Source organism: Toxorhynchites rutilus, chromosome 3 (genome assembly GCF_029784135.1).
Source record: "Toxorhynchites rutilus septentrionalis strain SRP chromosome 3, ASM2978413v1, whole genome shotgun sequence".
Classification (NCBI taxonomy): Eukaryota; Metazoa; Arthropoda; class Insecta; order Diptera; family Culicidae; genus Toxorhynchites; species Toxorhynchites rutilus.
The window spans coordinates 68666782-68682257 of NC_073746.1; positions in this window are offsets into that span (position 1 = coordinate 68666782).

Genomic DNA, 15476 nt, shown 5'->3' on the forward strand with positions numbered 1-15476 from the left:
AAGTTCTTTAAAAGAGGCTCTAAGATTGTGTCTTGATGAGAAGAATTACAACTACGTAAAGCACCCTTTTAAACAGACACCAGCGGTTCCCCCGAGACCAATTGGTACACAAAACAGAATATTTCAACAACCCCAGCACGTCTACTAACCCCCATTAAGGAATTTTCCGCCACCCGGTCTAATGCCATCGACATCTCAACCGCCTCCAAGGCAATTACAACCTTACCGATTCTCTCAACCACTTCCAAGAAATTTACTTCCACCCCGCCCAGATACTACATCTCAACCCCAACCAAAGCCGGAACCAATGGAGGTAGATCCCTCCTTACGTTCACGACAAATGAATTATATAAACCGACCAAGAACAAGTGCACAATTGCGTTATGGACCACCAAGGTTCCGCAATGAGGAATTGAGAAATACAGAACATTATGAATACGAACCATATTATTATGACCCTTATCATTATTATTATGACTATGAATCAATGTCTGATTATGAACCTGAATCGGAACAAAAAGATGAACCAATCCCGAAACAACAGCAGCCAACTGAGGATTCGGCGTGCGACTACCTAAATTTTCAAATGGTGTGTAAGGGACGAGTGGAATAAAATTCCACATGAAATGTTGGATAATCTGATTGAGTCAATGCCAAACCGTGTCAATGAAACTATTCTGAAAAATGGTAAACCAACCAAATATTGAATGCTGTCATTTTCATGTATAAATCGTTCTTTGAGAATAAAGTCTGATGTGCGTTTATAAGAATTTCTACCTTGAAAACACGTTTTTCTCATTCTGAATAACTGTTGAGAATAGGATTGGGACTTTTCTTGGCAAGATAAACTTGATGTTCGAAGGTCATTTAAATCCCATGAAAATATTTTGGAAATATATAAGTTACGGACAGGTGTGTCAGAGAACCCTACAATAGATTATCAACAGCAGCTGCATTGCCGCCACCCATGGCGGTATCAAATTCGAACGGCATAATTGCCGCCAACAGATAAGCGCGCGAGGTGCAGATTCAGCGATCCCGGAGACTGGAAATGGGAACATAAACATCTCGACAGCATCGGTTCGCATCATCGGATAAACATAAACAACGGACGGACAACAACAACGGCATGGAATGCTGACGAAGTGTTTTGTGATTAATAAAAGCTTTTGGAAAATAAAATCTAGTTAGTTCTAGTTAGGACCTGGCGCAGTCAAGTGTTAGTTTTTAAAAAAAACCCGAACGTTGCCCAGCAACTATAACTGGCGCGTGTCGGTAGTTGGTGTTAAAAGTTGTGTTTCCAGCGTTGCAGCTATTTTCGGCGGCTTACCGAAAATTTGCTGGACAACAACGAAGCATCCGAGCTACGCTCTATCAGTAACCGAGACGACAGCATATCGCCAAGGTGAGCAGTAATTTGTAAGTAATTTATTAAGATTAACTTATGTAAAAGTGCTAGTGTTAAGTTTTCTCCCAACCGAGTGAAAATTGGTTGTATATTTTTTTTTGTGCAGAAATAATTGATTACTGATTGATTGATTTAGAGTGTTAGTTATTATTACCGAATTGTGTGAATTTAATCAATTTTCGAAGAAAAATTTTGCAGTGAATGTAATTAGTTGTAATTATTTTATTCAACGATTTTTTTTGTGAACTTCGTGAATTATAATTAATCAATTCAAATTTTCCGGTGAATTTCGTGAATGGCATTAATTTTTTTTTTTTAGTTGCTGAATGAAACATTATCTTTTTGTAAAAAAAAAATAAAAAGTGAATTAAATTAAATTTCCCTTGGTGAAAAAGTTTTTTTCATTCTGAAATAAACCACATACGGTCTGTTTGTTTTTTGTGTTGTTATTCAATAAAAGAAATTCAGTGGATTCCTCGAAGTTTTTTTTTCGTTTGCTTTTACTCACCAGTGATTGAATAGTGGGAATTTATCAATTTTGTTCTCCGCACGCAAACGTTCCAAAGCATTATTACTACTGATATAAACAAAACTCCAATTTTGAAAAATGGATCCTTACCAGCTCCAACAACGTGTAGCTGAATTAGAAGCCGCGGTTCAGGACCGGGATGACCACATCCAGCAGCTTGAAATAGAAGCAACAGGTACCGCTCACGCTGTGCAAGCTGCTCGCGTAGGTCAAGCAGCAGCAGCAGTACCTAATGTTAATCAAGAATTATCTCCAGTGGAGAGGATTTTGAAATCCTTACAGACTCCACAGATAATTAGGGATTTGCCATGCTTTAAAGGCAACCCAGTTAAACTTCATAGCTTTATTAAAGCAATTGATAATCTTATTCCTCTACTTGAAGCCGCTAGGAATACCCCCGTGTATAGGGCCTGGATACAAGCATTAAGAGCCAAAATTCAAGGCGAAGCAGACAATGTACTCGAACTTTACGGGACAAATTTAGACTGGCCCGAAATAAAAAACAACTTGATAACGCATTATAGCGACAGAAGGGACGAAGTGAGTCTTAGCAGAAACTTGTTCAAACTCTGCCAAACGACCACTGTCGAAACCTTCTACGGAGAAGTGTGCAACATTATCTCTCTTCTAATCAATCTGTTGAACTTGAGCACAAATAATGAAGAAGTTAAAGCAGCAAAAAGTGCGTTTTAGCAGGTTTAAAAGAACCTCTAGGACCTATAATAAGGGCCCAATCCCCAAGTTCTTTAAAAGAGGCTCTAAGATTGTGTCTTGATGAGAAGAATTACAACTACGTAAAGCACCCTTTTAAACAGACACCAGCGGTTCCCCCGAGACCAATTGGTACACAAAACAGAATATTTCAACAACCCCAGCACGTCTACTAACCCCCATTAAGGAATTTTCCGCCACCCGGTCTAATGCCATCGACATCTCAACCGCCTCCAAGGCAATTACAACCTTACCGATTCTCTCAACCACTTCCAAGAAATTTACTTCCACCCCGCCCAGATACTACATCTCAACCCCAACCAAAGCCGGAACCAATGGAGGTAGATCCCTCCTTACGTTCACGACAAATGAATTATATAAACCGACCAAGAACAAGTGCACAATTGCGTTATGGACCACCAAGGTTCCGCAATGAGGAATTGAGAAATACAGAACATTATGAATACGAACCATATTATTATGACCCTTATCATTATTATTATGACTATGAATCAATGTCTGATTATGAACCTGAATCGGAACAAAAAGATGACCCAATCCCGAAACAACAGCAGCCAACTGAGGATTCGGCGTGCGACGACCTAAATTTTCAAATGGTCGCGGTGAACCCTCCCGTGACTTGAATAATTTCATTCCATTTATAACTATACAAAGTACGAAGGGACCATTGAAATTCCTGATTGACACCGGGGCGAATAAAAATTATATCAGCCCACGGCATGTAAATATTGAAAAATGCAGATACACTCAACCATCACAAGTTACAAATGTAAATGGTACTTTTGTGGTGAATCAGTTTGTAGAATTTAATCCATTACCACAAGTACCTAGTTCTAAGAAATTACTTTTTTATGTTTTTGAGTTTCATAGCTTTTTCGATGGGTTGATAGGATATGAATCTCTGCAGAAAATTCAAGCTAACATCATGACAAATGTCAATGAACTACATTTCCCATGTGGATCAAAAATCAAGATGCTCAGAAAGCATGCTGACAAAGTACAAGTTCGACTCAATGCTAACGAAACAAAAATTATTAAACTACCAGTAATCTCGAACGATGGAGATTTTTTCTTAGAAGATGACCTCAATATTTCCCCTGACATCGTCATTCACTCAGGTCTTTATTATGCTGATAAAAATAAAGCATTTCTCTTAGTGACAAATCGCTCAGCAGCATTTGCAGAAATTAGCGTTTCCAATCCTATTGATGTTGAAATAAATAATTTTGAAACATTCCATATGTTCGAAAAACAGGCCAACCAAAAAATGAACTTGTTAAATGAACTTTGTATTGACCATTTGAATGCAGAGGAAAAATCCAAACTTTTGCACGTGATCTCGAAGTACCAAGATGTATTTTATAAGGTAGGCACTGATCTTTTATTCACAAATGCAATTAAACATAAGATTGTGACTAAAGATGAAATACCTGTTCATGCTAAAAACTACAGGTATCCTCATTGCCACAAGCAAGAGGTTCAGGAACAAATCACTAAAATGCTTTCACAAGGAATCATACAACCAAGCACATCACCTTGGTGTTCGCCAATATGGATTGTGCCCAAAAAGTCAGATTCCTCAGGCAAAAAGAAATGGCGACTTGTTGTTGATTACCGTAAAGTAAATGAAAAAACGGTAGATGACAAGTACCCATTGCCTAATATTACAGAAATTCTAGACAAATTGGGAAAATGTCAATACTTCACGACATTAGATTTAACCTCGGGGTTTCATCAAATAGAGGTTGACCCACAGGATGTGCCCAAAACAGCTTTTTCAGTAGAGCACGGACTCTACGAGTATCTTTTTTTTGCCATTCGGGCTTAAAAACGCCCCAGCCACGTTTCAAAGAGTCATGGACCACGTGCTGAGGGATTTCATTGGAAAGTGTTGTGTGGGCCTGTCATTATTTTCGGACGTATCTGTTTGGGAGAAAATTTACTCTCTACACAGATCATCAGCCATTGACATATACCATGAATTTGAAGACCCCCAACTCTAAATTAGTACGTTGGAGATTGCAACTCTCGGAGTTTGATTTTGAGATAAAACATAGGCCAGGAAAGCAAAATGTCGTGGCAGATGCTTTGTCCCGAATCGTACCTGAGATGGATGAATTGAATATAAACGACACCTCTTCCGACAATGCAACAGTACACAGCGCTGATACGGATGATTCCGAATTCGTAGCCTGTACTGAACTACCTGTAAATTTTTTTCACAATCAGATTATTCTTCGAATCGGAGAAGATTCTGAGACATACGAAGAAGTTTTTCCGAATGTCCATAGAAGGACCGTAACGAAAGTAATTTTTGGAGTCCCCGCAATTTTAAGAATTTTCAAGGAATGTATGGATCCACGAAAGACGAATTGTATTCACTGTCCTGAAAGATTAATCGGCATAATTCAAACTGTCTATAAAAACTATTTCAGCAGGTGCAAAACATTTAAGGTAAAAATTTCGCAAAAATTATTACACGAAGTTCAAGATGAAGCCGAACAAGACCAAATTATTGAAGATACCCATGAGACTTCTCATCGAGGTATAAAGGAAAATCACAGCGAAATTATTAAGCACCATTATTTTCCAAAAATGAAGGCGAAAATCCGAAAATTCATCATTCTATGCAGTATTTGCAATAGAATGAAATATGAACGGAAACCATACAAAATGAAATTGGGTGAAACACCAATTCCCAAGCAACCCCTCGACATTGTTCATGTCGACATTTTCATTTCGCAACCGAATTTATTTTTGAGTCTGGTAGATAAACTATCAAGATTCGGGTTTCTAATTCCAATAAAATCCAGGACAACGATGGACATTAGGAAAGCCATCGTAAAATTCATTTCACAGTATGGGTCGCCGAAACTTATCGTTTCGGACAATGAACCAGCCCTGAAATCAATTGAAATCAGAAATATGCTGTATAAATTAGGTATTCAACAATATTTCACTCCAACAGATTGCAGTGAAGTAAATGGAATCGTTGAACGCTTCCATTCGACTTTAAGCGAAATTTATAGGTGCAACAAACACAAGTACGAAAACGTTTCTAGTAAAGAAATGTTTTTAATATCATGTAGTCTATATAACAATACCATCCATAGCTCCACTGAATTTAAACCAAGAGAAGTGTTTTATGGAATAAGAGAGGGTGAAGAAAGGCCCCTTGACCGTGGCAGACTTCTAGAATATCGCGACAAATTCTATGAGGAAACAGCAAAACAAATTACGAAAACACAGACGACGCAACACAAACAGCATAATGCCTCCAGAGAAGATCCCCCACCATTAGGAATTGATCAGGTAGTCTATAAAAGACGACTAGGCATTAAAGCTAAAACCAAGAATTGGTTCGAAGCTGCTCTTGTAACGGAAGACAAGAACCAAACCTACATAGACGAAAATAACAGAAAATTACACAAAGCAAAAATGCGAAGAGTAAGAGAATAGCGAGAGTAACCTTTTCTCATTAAAAAAAAACTATCATAAAAACAATTATAATATCAAACTTACTTCCTCGAACAACATTCTAATGTTTTTTTTATTTTATAGGCGACGATAATCATGGACATCAAGCTAATTTTATATCTTGTATTTTGTAGTAGCCCACTATGCGCAACCAAGATGGTTATCACGGATCATAGCAACAATCCCGGATTGCTCATATTGGTAATAGGAAATAGCTTTTTAAAAGACGGCGATCACAAAATCTATCATATGATAGACTTAGAGGACTTTCGGCCAAGTTTCGATAAACTGCAAGTCATTATCGATGGACTCGCCTCGTTTAAAGACTATTCAGAACTTACGAATATTTTAAAAACTAAATTTAGTAATATTCAAAGTCTCTATTTCGGCCTTCTCCCAAGAAAACGTACCAAAAGAGGATTACTAAATTTTGTAGGAACAGGAATAAAGGAAATCACAGGAAATATGGATCACGAGGACTTCATTGAAATCTCTAACGATTTGAATAAACTGAAATTCAACAACCAAGAATTAATCACAGAAAACAACAGGCAAATAAAAATCAATTTAAGGATGCAAGATAGAATAAACGACATTATAAAGCAATTGAAATATCAGCAGGCATTGATAACAAAAAATTTAGTAGGGAGTAGAAACGAAACAGGCTACAGTAGGGATTTGAAAGTACTCAAAGAAGTGCTCAATATCAATGTAAACCTCGATCATTTGAAATTCCATATTGAATGCATCATAGAATCGATTCATTTAGCAAAACAAAAAATAATATCAAAACACATTTTATATCCAGATGAATTAGAATTTGCTTTAGAAAAATTAGAAGAAAAGTGAGTTGCTATCAACAACTATGAACAAATTTATGATTTTCTGAATATCATCGCTTATTTTAATCAGTCAAAAATAACATTTGTTATAGAAATTCCAGTAATTGAAAAAGAACCTTATAGTTCTTTAATTGTAGAAACAATACCAAGAGATCACAAGACACTTAAGTTACCATCGAAGATTGCCATCATCAGCACAGGAAACACATATTTCATCACGAAGGAATGCGAATAAGTCGAAGGAAACAAAATCTGTACTAAAAATAGCGTTTTGGACTTCAGCAAAGATAATTGCTTTTCGAAACTTCTACGTGGATTACCAGGTAACTGCACTTTTGAATCATGCAGCACGGACAATGTGATTAAATCCATAACAGATAATCATGTACTAATCAAACAAGAAACTTATTCACATGTGACATCCACCTGCGGAATTACTGGAAGAAACCTAACAGGAACGGCCCTTATCGAGTATCATAACTGTTCCATTCAAATAAACGACACTACGTTCTCAAGCCTAGAATTTACGGAGAAAAATCAGCCATTCGTTTTACCTCTCCAAGGATTGCAAATTTCCGTACAAAAATTCGAAAAAACGAAAACGATAGATGACCTGCAAAATGAAAATAGACATTTTTTAGAAGATATAACACAAAACCATAAGCAACATACTATAGCAACAGTGGGGATTTCCACATGCAGTTTTATGCTCGTTATAATAATTGCAATTTGTTTATTGAAAAACAATAATCTCAGAATCAGGATATTTACACAAAAATCCTCAAATCATAATCAGGAGCCACAACTCAATATGGAACTATTGAATCAAACGCATCGGGACGTTGCGTCTCCAAGGGGGGGAGTAGTTACGGACAGGTGTGTCAGAGAACCCTACAATAGATTATCAACAGCAGCTGCATTGCCGCCACCCATGGCGGTATCAAATTCGAACGGCATAATTGCCGCCAACAGATAAGTGCGCGAGGTGCAGATTCAGCGATCCCGGAGACTGGAAATGGGAACCTAAACATCTCGACAGCATCGGTTCGCATCATCGGATAAACATAAACAACGGACGGACAACAACGGCATGGAATGCTGACGAAGTGTTTTGTGATTAATAAAAGCTTTTGGAAAATAAAATCTAGTTAGTTCTAGTTAGGACCTGGCGCAGTCAAGTGTTAGTTTTTTAAAAAAACCCGAACGTTGCCCAGCAACTATAACTTATATCTAGTTAATCTTACAGCCAAAATATACATGTGCGCTTATAGGAATTTCTCGCATTGTATATGTAACAACTTGTTCTAGTAAGTCCAAATGATGTTACGTCAAACTGGAATGGATCTTATACATATTGGAGTAATCATCGATTGTTATGACTTGTTTTTGATCAGAATTCTATTCAGTAAGCTATTTCTGTAGAAAAAAGGATATTGTTATGTGTTTGAGAACATCTCTACAGATGGTCTAATAGTAAAGCTTCTTCTCTACACAGATCCCAATATAGAATCTATGTCAATAAATGTTTTTTTCAATGCTGATAAAAATTCTATTCATTTTGGAGTGCACCATGTCTGTGTATATTCTAAGCTATTCAGTTTCGAGCGCTAACTACAGAGCGGAAAACCCCTTCTATGTATATGGTCGAATTGGAACAATGACAGTGTTACTGAACTTTTGTTGTTGTTTCGTACTCTGATTGTTTCAAACTGGCTCTACTCCCAAAAGTATGCTACTTAAGACGATTCAGTTTCTTCCGGTTGAAAGATGAGAAAATTTAATGTAGGATACAGTAGTGGAACATATAAATAAGTAGATTTAAGTAAGTCAAGTAAATATTTAAGAAAAGGAATTTAAGTTAAGTAAAAAAAACCTTAGTGCTCTTTTCTCAAGGTGTTATTATATGGCTATTAAATAACGGTATGGCTATTAAATAACGAGACTGGTTACGAAAAAGGGTTATATTTTAAAAATTAGGGTACAACGATATGCTCCCCTTGATTATACTCCCCTTGGCTCTTCACAAACCTTTCCGTACGTTTTTTCCATTGTTTGAAGCAGTGCTGAAACTCTTCTTTTGTGATGGCGTTCAAAAGCCGCGTCGCTTTTTCCTTCGCCTCTTCTACGGACTGAAATCGGGTACCTTTCAACACGGATTTGATCTTGAGGAATATAAAAAAGTCACATGGGGCTAGATCTGGCGAGTACGGGGCATGTTCAAGCACTGGAATGCACTTATCGGCTAAAAATTGCTTAACTTCCATTAAAACCACTGCTGCTCGCAAACTACTATAGTGACATAAACGTGTTTTCGTACGTTTACAGCAGACACTTCAAGCTATCGAACGCACTATTCGTTTTCCCCCCCACCCCTCTAGGGCACCCATCCAGGCGCGCATTCTCGTTATTTAATAACCATACCTCGTACATTATGGTTTCTAAAACAAGTTCTCTGGCTACTCTACAATTAGTAATTTGACATCCAACTCTTATCTATTTTAATCCCGCTGCAATAAAATGTTAAATAATTAGTGGTGAGGCTTCATTTAGTTTTGAACATTCCACAAAAATCCACACTTACTCCACTGTACTTCGGACCAATTAACTTTCACCTTAACGAGGAAATATAACGTTTTTTTTCTTGAAATTAAAAAAAAATTAAAATCTCTTGAGTCTAATCGAAACTCAAATTGTATATAAATGAATCACATATAATCGAAAATGTATATAATCGAGTCCGACCTGGATACACAAAATAAAAACTTTGGATATTATACGACCATTATTATAATATATTTTATTAGGCAATTGATATACATTTTTAAAGCCCAATTGAATATAATCAAAAAATCAAAAAGTACGATCGAAATCTTAAATGCGAATTATCGTTCCTTACCAAGGAATCATAATAGAAGTAAAAAAATGGTATTCAAAGCCACTCTACTACGTTGAACTGAAAAATTTAACTTAATAAAATGTTTTATGAAAGCTATAATTAATTTACATTGAAGTAACATGCGTAACCAGCACTCATTGTGGTTCCTCTATCATGTGTGCAAATCAACCGTTGATAAGATATCGCATGATAACTTTGATATCGCATGATAACTTTTTCATAAAGATCATATCTAGTTTATCTAGTTTCTATTCAACAACCACATTTCACTATTCGCACACATTTTATTATGCATGGATTTGGCTTGAATTTGGGGTAACCTGCACTCCAGCACTAAAGGGTGTGTCACATCAAATTGCATCACGGAAAAAACGCTGTAGAAATTCGCCCAGTAGACCGATCCTTTTGAAAATTTTAGACAGTAAAATAAAAACTATTAAACAACTTTTGGCATTTTCTTTTTATTCATACTTCGAGCCCAAGCCCGTATGCTCGCACCTTCCTCTTTACCCCGTCCATAAGGTTCTGTACAACGTCAGGTTGTAGTTTTTTTTGAACAGAAATCCATATTCTTTGGGTTCTTCCGGAGGGCCTGCTTCATAATCGCCCAATATTTCTCTATTGGGCGAAGCTCCGGCGCGTTGGGCGGGTTCATTTCCTTTGGCACGAAGGTGACCCTGTTGGCTTCGTACCACTCCAACACGTCCTTTGAATAGTGGCACGAAGCGAGATCCGGCCAGAAGATGGTCGGGCCCTCGTGCTGCTTCAATAGTGGTAGTAAGCGCTTCTGTAGGCACTCCTTAAGGTAAACCTGCCCGTTTACCGTGCCGGTCATCACGAAGGGGGCGCTCCGCTTTCCGCAAGAGCAGATCGCTTGCCACACTATGTACTTTTTGGCAAACTTGAATAGTTTCTGCTTGCGAATCTCCTCCGGAACGCTGAATTTGTCCTCTGCGGAGAAGAACAACAGGCCCGGCAGCTGACGAAAGTCCGCTTTGACGTAGGTTTCGTCGTCCACTTCGTCAGCATTTCGGTTTACAGCTTCCGAGCTCGCGTCTTCCCCACCATGTTTTGCCTTTCGTCGCGGTTAGGAGCCTTCTGAACCTTGTATGTACGCAGGCCCTCCCGCTGCTTGGTCCGCTGGACGAATGAACTTGACAAATTCAGCTTATTGGTGACATCCCGGACCGAACTTCTCGGATCACGTCTAAACTGTTCGACGATATTTTTCCAAATTTACGAAAAATTGACAGTGAAGCATGGCCAACGTGATCTATACACTCTTATCTGATTATAAGCGAAAGATGAAGATATAATTCCTAAAAATTAAATTTCTACAGCGTTTTTTCCGTGATGCAATTTGATGTGACACACCCTTTAATTTCAATCTTGCTCATACCTTCTTTTTGAATGGCAATTACGTTCCAACAGGAACTTTAGCCGTCTCAACGTAGTGTTAAATGGCATAATTTTTATGAATGTTTGGTTAAGCCCTCATAATCAAATAATACGCCTTGTACAAATGACACATTAGAATGTAACTGTATTCAGAGACTACAGTCCTACTTATATTAGGCTGTCAAAAAAGTCCTGCGGTATTTTTTTTTTAAATTTTCATTTGTTCATAAAATTAGTTACAATCATCTGTTTTAAGTCAAATATGCGCCGTTTTGTTCGATGACTTGTTCCCAACGAGATGCCAACTTCATAATACCCCAGTTATAGAAGCTCGCTTCCTTATTGGCAAAAAACTCGGATAGTCAATTTTCACAAGCCTCTTTTGTGGCTAACTTCTGACTACCTAGCTCGTTCGCCATGGACAAAAACAGGTGGTAGTCAATTGGTGCAAGGTCCGGACTATACGGCGGATGCAAAAGAACATCCCATCCGAGCTCCCGGAGCTTCTGGCGCGTCACCAAAGAAGTGTGTGGCCTGGCGTTGTCCTGATTGAAGACAATGCGGCCTCTGTTTATCAAAGATGGCCTCTTCTTCATGAGTGCTACCTTCAAGCGGTCCAGTTGTTGGCAGTACAGGTCCGAATTGAGCGTTTGACCATAGGGAAGCAGCTCATAATAGATTATTCCTTGACAATCCCACCAAACACACAGCAGAACCTTCCTGGCTGTTAATGAGGGCTTGGCCACCGTCTGAGCCGCTTCAGCGGGCTTCGACCTCGACCGTTTGCGCTTCACGTTGTCGTAAGTAACCCACTTTTCATCGCCAGTCACCATCCGCTTCAGAAACGGGTCGATTTTGTTGCGATTCAGCAGCGATTCACATGCGTCGATAGGGTCAAAGATGTTTTTTTTTGCGTCAACGTGTGTGGCACCCATACATCGAGCTTCTTTGTGAATCCAAGCTTCTTCAAATTGTTCATAACGGTTTGATGACTTATCCCCAGCTCTTGGCCGATGCTACGGCTGCTACTATGCCGGTCTTTCTCGGCTAATTCAGCGATTTTGTCGCAATTTTCGACGACAGGTTGGATGGTTAGGTTCTCGAAGTATCGTTTTAGTACTCTGCTGACCGTGGATTGGACGATTCCCAGCATCTTACCGATGTCCCGATGTGACAACTCCGGATTCTCGAAATGAGTGCACAGGATTAATTCACGACGCTCTTTTTCGTTCGCCGACATTTTTCCAAATTTACGAAAAATTGACAGTGAAGCATGGCCAACGTGATCTATACACTCTTACCTGATTATAAGCGAAAGCTGAAGATATAATTCCTAAAAATTAAATTTCTACAGCGTTTTTCCCGTGATGCAATTTGATGTGACACACCCTTTATTCCACTCCTCACAGGTCGCACCCAAACGGCCTCTTCTAGCGACAAGCCAAAAAAGGAGCAACCGAGCTATAGTAAGGTTGCAGCCATTGGCTTACGACCTACGTCAACACCTTCACCTCATTCTTCTTCTACTGAGGATCTTTACAGTATGCAAGAACTTGCAACCCTGTATCTTGAACTAGATCGGCACTAAGTGGTGCGGACTCAATCCACTTCATTCTCAAGCAAATTCTTGCATGTTTTCAAGCGATTTCTTGCAATAAATTCTCAGACCACCAGAGATGCCAGATTTACAAATATGTTTGTAAATTTACAGACATATCTGTAAAACATTCATCACATCTATTCATCACATCAAAAATATTTGACTCACCATATGACATTTTTCCATAGTTTTAATACAGAAAAGTTATTATATTTAGTATATATCAATACACATGACGTTAGACCAGCGATACTCAACCTGCGGCCCGGCAGTCCTTCTTGTTGGCCCATCTGGTGTGTATGATGTTTGGAACTCATACACATAAGTACTTTTGCCTTGACATCATTGCAGACGAAAAAGAGGATACGGTTATTCACAATTAATGAACAGTTGCATTCTCTGCAGGTAAGGAATCTTGAACGAAAATTGTCTCTGATAATTATTTTCTGTTCTAGACAAGATTGTTTTGCTGAAATGCAAGGAGATTTATTGAAAAATAGTGAAGTTAGGGTCAGGACTATGCAACCTATGTATTTAAACAACATCGAATAAAAATTTTCATTCTATTTTCAACAACTTACATTTGCTTTCGTGTCTGCTTATGACGAAATATGGGTTACTGTTCGATATTGTTACGACAGACATGGTTCATGGCCGTGTGGTGGTCTAAAACTTGTATAGCCTTGCATGGCGGATGGAAAATATACACTGCATTTTTTTTAAAATAAAAACGACAAGACCGCAAGCCTTGGTGGATGTCCAATATATCAACGGAGAAATACTGTGTTTTATAAAAATTAACAACGCGTATGTTTGTGTATGTATGTGTATGTATGTATGTGTAGATCGTTGAAACATTTAAACACACTTACAGCACATAAGTTATTAAGTGGTCCGAAAAATAATTTTTTTCCACTTTTTCCCAAAAATGACAAATGAAAATTAATAACATTTGAATCACTGAATCGATTTAGATGATCGACATATAAAATTGACCTAGCCTTTTATACAAAAATATTTAACTTGCGAAAAACATAATTATATTTTAGTAATTATTGATTGTAGTCGTTTTTTATTTTTTTTTATGACTTTGGACTAGAGGGCGCTATATATTTTTATATTTTTTCTTGAAAGCTGAGGATTTTTTACACAACATATCTCGATATCAGGGTTGCTATTTTTTCGTTTTTTAGATATGATTTTAAAAAAAAATCATTTTTCCCCATTTGTCCAAAAATAACTTTCTGCAAAAAATCATAACATTTGAACTACTGAACCGATTTAGATGATCGATATATTAAATTGAAGCCAATAAGCAAAACTCACACTTGCGGGAAGATTGGATTCTAGTAGCATAGGTCTAGTTTAGTCACATATGAATATTGATCGAAGACTTAAAACATGTTAAATTTACAAAATTCTAACTTAAAAACAATAATTATAGCATCTCTGATATCGAGATATGTTAAGTAAATACTCCTCAGCTTTCCATAAAAAATATAAAAAAATATAGCGCTCCTATCTTTAACCGAGAAAACTATGAAAAACTAACTCAATCCATAATTACAAAAACAAAATTCAATTTTTTCGCAAAAGTAATATTTTTTAAAAAAATATATCTCGTAAGCTTCAATTTGATATGTCGATGATATGAATCGGTCCAATAGTTCGAAAGTTATGACTTTTTGTAGTGGGAAAAATGGGGAAAAATTGTTTTTCGAACCATCGATTAGTTTTGCAAAATCATATTTCAAAAACGAAAAAAATAGCATCTCTGATATCGAGATATTTTATGCAAAAGTTCTCAGCTTTCAATCCATATTAAAAATAGGATCCATATTATATGCAAGTTAAATATTTCTCAATTAAAGCTCATTGGCTTAAATTTGATATGTCGATCATCTAAATCGGTTGAGTGGTTCGAAAGTTATAAATTTTTGAAAAAAGTCATTTTGGGAAAAAGTGGAAAAAATGATTTTTGGGATCACCCTAAAATGGAAATGGGCACCCTAATGACAAATTAAAAAAATACGAGTTTAATGTTTTGCGATAAAGAACAAAATTACCACTTTTGACGAAGAGCTGAGAACCACTATATTAGTTTGGCATGGAATGGCTGTATATATATATATATACAGAATACAATCTTACGTGCATCGTGATGTACAAAGTATTAATGAATAAGTGAAAATTAACGTTAAAAGACATTTCTATAGATCTGCACACTTTTACAGACTTTTCCACATTTTTAACAGACATTCACATGTTTTTACAGACTTTTTTTAAAAATCATCTGGCAGCTCTTCCTTCCACTTTTTATCGAATATTTCCAAATCGCAGGAGTAAACATTTACGTGACTCTGACTTTGTTTGTTTTTATTACGTTCGGAAAAACGTTATGACAAAGAGAGGGGACATTAAAAATGCGTTGCTCAGTGAAAGGCTGAGATGGTCTTTTAGAGATGCAATGGTTAATTAAACAATTGACGGAAAAATGTAGTTCGTTCATTTTATAATTTTACTTATTTTTGCCCTTGACAACAATACCTCTTTTATAGTGTTGATTATCATAAGAAAAATAACACTCCTGATCG